Source organism: Geotrypetes seraphini, chromosome 1 (genome assembly GCF_902459505.1).
Source record: "Geotrypetes seraphini chromosome 1, aGeoSer1.1, whole genome shotgun sequence".
NCBI classification, from domain to species: Eukaryota; Metazoa; Chordata; class Amphibia; order Gymnophiona; family Dermophiidae; genus Geotrypetes; species Geotrypetes seraphini.
This window is the reverse complement of record NC_047084.1, coordinates 167051157-167057156: the sequence shown is the minus strand read 5'-3', so window position 1 is coordinate 167057156 and position 6000 is coordinate 167051157. Positions and strand designations below refer to the sequence as shown.

General features: G+C 45.6%; 1 protein-coding gene across 1 annotated transcript in view; it reads left to right on the top strand.

Moving 5' to 3' along the window:
• Positions 1–281: 281 nt before the first annotated feature.
• The window catches only part of PDGFC (platelet derived growth factor C), a 471080-nt gene continuing 465361 nt past the window's right edge, over positions 282–6000 (top strand). Inside the window, exon 1 of the mRNA XM_033941302.1 lies at positions 282–320. The gene's annotated coding sequence lies outside the window, so the exon portion shown is untranslated. The remainder of the gene's footprint in view (positions 321–6000) is intronic.

Below are 6000 nucleotides of genomic sequence, written 5' to 3'. Positions count from 1 at the left end.
GACAAAAAAAGGGACAAGCCTAGAGAGGAAAACTTTTCTTCGGATGGGATGATGTGGAGTCTACCCGGCGATTATCAGCTCCCCACGCTGCCGAGCCGGGCCGAGCGTTTCCCTGCGAGAGGCGACACGGTTGCTCCGTGGTGAAATTAGCGCCTGGTCTGCGGGGCTCCCCAGCCGTGCCCGCCCTCCCCCGTCCATCCAGATGAGCCTCTTAACTTTCCTCCTCTTGACTTCTGCCCTGGACGTCCTGCAGCGGGGCGCGCGGGCTGAGTCCGACCTGAGCAGCAAGTTCTACTTCGCGAGCCCTAAGGAGCAAAACGGTAAGTGCCGCTTGGCTTTAGGAACTATTTTTTTTTCTCTCTCGTCTACCTCTCTCGGCGGGACTCGTCTGTTTCTTGAGGAAATCTGTCAGTTGTTTTTTTTGTTGTTGTTGTTGACGGAAGCAGCGCGGTTGGGGAGGAAAAAAAAAAAAACCAACACCAAACACACCCCAGGGTCCACGAATAAATTACTAGAGAGGAAGAAAACCCCGAAGGTGTTCGTGAGGGCAAAGTAAAACTTTTTTTTTTTTTTTTTTAAGCACAGGGCTGTGTGGTTTGTGCGCTGGTAAACGAGTTCTGTCATTTTCGGCCTGGAAGCGAAGTCATCCGGCGTAGGAAATGGAGAATTACGCTCTTGCTTTCAAGTGTACCTGAAATGTTTAGACGCTCCTGCAATGCGAGGTCCCTGTGGGCTGGGGGGGGGGGGGGGGGGGGGGGGGGGGCGAGGGGTTGCGCGGTGTTGGAGAAAGGCTCCTTTCATTGAGCCAGCACTGCTTCGGGGTGTGTAATTTGCTTAGCCTTTGAACTCCATATGATTTACATTAATCAGATTGCTAGGCGTCTATACAGTTCATATTTTTGAAGTCTGCTCTTTTTCTGGCAAAGAATGTTAAATGCAGTTAAGTGCACTTTCAGGAGGCCACTGTGTTGAGACCATGCGTGTAAAGCTTGTTTTTGTAAGGGCCCTGCTTCCAGGTGATTCTGAAAACTATATGTAACTACTGCAGATCATGTGTGTGTGTGTGCACATCAGTGAGAATAGAATAATTAAAAAAAAAAAAAAATGAGCTGACAGGTGATATTAGAGGCCTAAAAGTAAAAATATACCAACATTGTCTCAAAATGCCAATACTTAAAAAAAAAAAAAATTGGGCAGGTTAGAGCTTTCATTTGTCTTCTGTTAATTCAGCTATTATGCTGTGCCGTTTAAGAAGAGGGTTGTTAAAAAAAATATAATAAATATATCTGTTATTATGCGAAAGCGTTGCAAAGCAGATGATCAGTTTTAGCCGGGATAATATTGCTGCTCCTTGCTCTTTGCCGCTTGCTAATGCGATGACAAGTGGCACCTGCAGACCGCGCAAGACAGCTCACCAAAGAGCAGCTCGCGCCCTAATCTGCATAACTGTAAAGGGCCAGCAGAAAGTGATCAAAAGGCAGCAGGAGCAGAGTTCTATGGAGATATGATCCGACTAACTGACCCTTTGTTCTCAGAGCTTAAGTCCCGAAGAAAAAAAAAAAGTCTTGCCGAACTGTAAGAGACGTACCCCCCCCCCCCTCAATAAAGTTGTCTGGCAGTAGTGGTTCCTTGGGGACTAAAGTGCCTCAGAGAGGCTGTGAAAGTATATGCTTCAAATTACAAAACACAGCCCTTGAACTCAAAAAACAAACAAACAATGATGCTGGTTATATAACAAGATACATAGCCAGCCATATTGTTCTCTGGTTTAGAATAACGTCATGAACTTTGCTCCTTGTAAGGATAGAATCGTGTGGTAAATATAAAATAATCCGAGGGGGCTGTGTAATATATGTTCTTGTTTATTAGAGCCTAATAACATATGGGGGAGGAGTCATTTATTAACTGTATGTGCTACACCATTGATGTGTGTTATTTGCTGCAGGACCTATTGTATATAATGCAAATAAGGCATGTACCAAGTGACCCCCATTATGTAGTAACTGACAGCAGATGAAAACCTTTTGGGCCACCCACTGATCTCTTACCTGGTGATGCAATTATGGAACTTATGAAGCACTATGATTACAGAAAGGAATTTTATTTTCTTATACATGTTCCTTTTTAGATGCCATTTATTTTGTGGTTTTTAAGGTATGTGCTTTTGGGACATCAATCCTGAGGACACCAAGAAAGAAGTTTCAGCTATAACTCTAGTTTGAAAAGAAAGGAGCAAAGCATTGGCTTAGCAAAGTGGAAAGCCTATTTATAAATCTGGTTCTCTGTGCTCTAGGTGTACAATCTTGATGAAGTCCTGTTAGAATGCATGTGTAGTGAATCTGGATAGCTGCAATGGTTTGCTGTCTGCACCTTGTACATATGTTCTCCATAGCCCTTGCATACTTTTTCTAATATTAAAATTAAGTAATCATATTAACTTGCAAATCAAATACTTCTCTGATTAGTTTGAACTGGGTTTCACTGAGGTAAATAGCCGTTGAAGTTTTAGGCAAGAAGGAAGAAGATAAAGATTACCGTATTTTCATGCATATAACGCGCGCGTTATACGAGTTTTTACCTACCGCGCATACCCCTCGCGCGTTATACGCATGAGCGCGGTATACAAAATTTTTTTTACATAGTTCCCACCCCGCCCGACGCCCGATTCACCCCCCCCCCAGCAGGACCGCTCGCACGCGCTCCCACCCGCATCCACGATCGGAGCAAGAGGGAGCCCAAGCCCTCTTGCCCGGCCGACTCCCCAACTCCCCGACAATATCGGGCCAGGAGGGAGCCCAAACCCTCCTGGCCACGGCGACCCCCTACCCCCACCCCACACTACATTACGGGCAGGAGGGATCCCAGGCCCTCCTGCCCTCGACGCAAACCCCCCTCCCTCCAACGACCGCCCCCCCCCAAGAACCTCCGACCGCCCCCCCAGCCGACCCGCGACCCCCCTGGCCAACCCCCATGACACCCCCACCCCCCTTCCCCGTACCTTTGGTAGTTGGCCGGACAGACGGGAGCCAAACCCGCCTGTCCGGCAGGCAGCCAACGACGGAATGAGGCCGGATTGGCCCATCCGTCCCAAAGCTCCGCCTACTGGTGGGGCCTAAGGCACGTGGGCCAATCAGAATAGGCCCTGGAGCCTTAGGTCCCACCTGGGGGTGCGGCCTGAGGCACATGGGCCCAACCCGACCACCACCAGAAAATCAGCCTTGGTGAAAACTAAGCGGCAAGCATGCTCAGACCATTGCGCATGCTTACAGAGCTGGGAGCAGGGCAGGGCGGGCGAAAGGAGAGTCGGGACAGCGCACGGAGAGGCGGGGCAGTGCACGGAAAGTCAGAGCGGGTGAACGGAGAGTCGGGACAGCGCACGGAGAGGCGGGGCAGTGCACGGAAAGTCAGGGAGGGTGAACGGAGAGTCGGGACAGCGCACGGAGAGTCGGGGCAGTGCACGGAAAGTCAGGGAGGGTGAATGGAGAGTCGGGACAGCGCACGGAGAGGCGGGGCAGTGCACGGAAAGTCAGGGAGGGTGAACGGATAGTCGGGACAGCGCACGGAGAATCGGGGTGGCCAGAGGAGAGTCGGGGTGGGTGAAAGGACAGTCGGGCAGCATGCGCGGTATACCCGTGAGCGCGGTATACAAAAGTTTTTGTACATTAAATCGTGGTTTCTGCGCGCTATACCCGTGTGCGCGTTTTACATGGGTGTGTGTTATCTGCGTGAAAATACGGTAGACCTCCTCATGCTCCTGCTGTAACTGAAGGATGGCTGGTGTTTCAAAACATTATATTAAATGTAAAGTTTACTTATAAATAGACCAGTCTGCTGCCAATATTGTTCATAGTAGAGAATGACACGGAGACAAATTTATCCCCATCCTCGCAGGAACTCATATTCCCCTGCAGTCCCAGCAAGTTCTTTTCTTGACTCTGCCCCATTCCTGCAAGTTCTGCCCTCATTTGCACAAGCCTCAATCACTTTAAAATCATAAGTGTTCAAGGCTTGAGCGGTTAAGGCAGAGCTTATAGGAATGGGGCAGGGACATGGACATTGGCAAAACTCAAGGGGACGTCTCTTGCATTCTTTTTCTGCAATACTACCACATGTGCTTACCGCATGCTAAAAAGGTTTACCGCACTGCCATCCCATTGTAAATTTGCCAATTTGCTTGTACAGTTTGTGCTAAAAAAATTATTTTTTTATTTTCTGGGAAGGGGGCATATTTGGGGGTTGAGAGTGGGCATGATAACATTAATCAGTTAGCACATGAGGCATTGCTGCATGCTAATTGATTAAGCGTGGGGGACCTTATCACCTACAAAATAGGTGTTGGTAAGGACTCACACGATAAGTTTTTTGTTTTTTTTTTTCCTTTTAATGGATGTGCTTATTACAGAGTGAGTGCATGGCTGTTATTTTGGAAAACGGGAAAATCAGCCATCTTATAATCACAGCAAAAGTAGCCTTAATGCATGGGAAAGACTCGCTTGAGGGGCACTCTAAGGCCACTCTTTACCGCAGCTTTAGTAAAAGGGACCCTTGGAAAGGTATATTTTTAAATTGCCTCTGAATAGGGCACAATTCTTATCTACTTGCTATGGAGGTTAATTCTACAGTAATCTAGGATCAGAATGACGTAAAGGGTAAAGGATAAACATTTCAAAACTAGTGCATATTGTTGCTTTAAGTTGTGAATCACACTTCTGTAAAGGATGCTTAAATTTAGGCACACAAATTTATAGAATAAGCACACTACTTATGTGTGTAAATGATATCACAAATGGACATTTGCATGCGTATATCCTAAGCATGCTAATGTATGTATTGTAATTGGCACACTAGTCACCTGGCATGTAACAGCAAATGAGCTGTGCCAGTGGCCTAGCATGGCCTATTATGGGCATTCCACCTTTCAATGCACGCAGCATGCGGAATAGTAGTAGATGTGCACATTCCAAGGTGCACCTAGGTGTGTCAGCTTATACCCACCATAGACCTGAGAGCTTCACGCTACTATTCTATAATGGGTTAAGCTTGAGACAGATATATAAGATCTTTAGAGGAGAGGAAGGGATAGTTGATGACATGGATGGACTGATACGGTCTTCATCTGTCTTCGTTTTTCTCTGTTTCTTTTTTGATGCACCTACTTTTGGGCAACACTTTATAAAATTATCCCCGCTATTGGGTGATTAGTAAAGATCCAGTAACTTAAGGCTTTTTAACAATCTTGGCAATGCACAAGAGATGATGGTTTTCAGATATGTGCTTCAGAGGGCCTCCAGTGGGCTCCTGGGATGCCTCTTATTAAAATGTCATGGGGCAAAGAAGAGTGTTATACTGAATAGCATAGAGCTGGCAAGAACCTCAATATATTTAAATTTGGGGAGTGTCATAGAATGCAGTTCCGTTTGGAAGAGTACATGGCTGTAAGATAGGAATGGGCGGCCCAAATATTTTTGTTTTGTTTTCCCTGTCATGTATAGCATTATTTGTTTTGTTGTAGTTAGACTCCATTTTTGTTTCAGGAGCAATGTTCTTAAAAGTACACACTCTTTTCCAATAGTGCACACATGCACAATGATTTATTTGTCAATGCCTTCATGTGCTAATGCTATTTGCTGTTAAAGCTTTACCGTCCTGTAAATGTTTTTATGGGATTTTGTCTTTCCATCTTGTAGGATGAATTTGAAAAAAGGTTTTAATTATGATACCGTTAGTTAATGTTTTATTGTGTTTGTTCTGTCGAAACATGTTTTAGTATTTTTAATATGTATACATGCAATTTTTTTAACTGCATAGTTTTTATACGGTATATAAATTTAAAAAAAAAAAAAATTTATTCACATAGGGTCAGATTCTATAAACAGTGCCCTAATCGTGGACGCCTAGCAATGCCTAATTAACCCACCCCCCTTTTACAAAACTGTAGCATGGTTTATAGCGCTGGACACGGCGGTAATAGCTCCAACACTCATAGAATTCCTGAGAGTC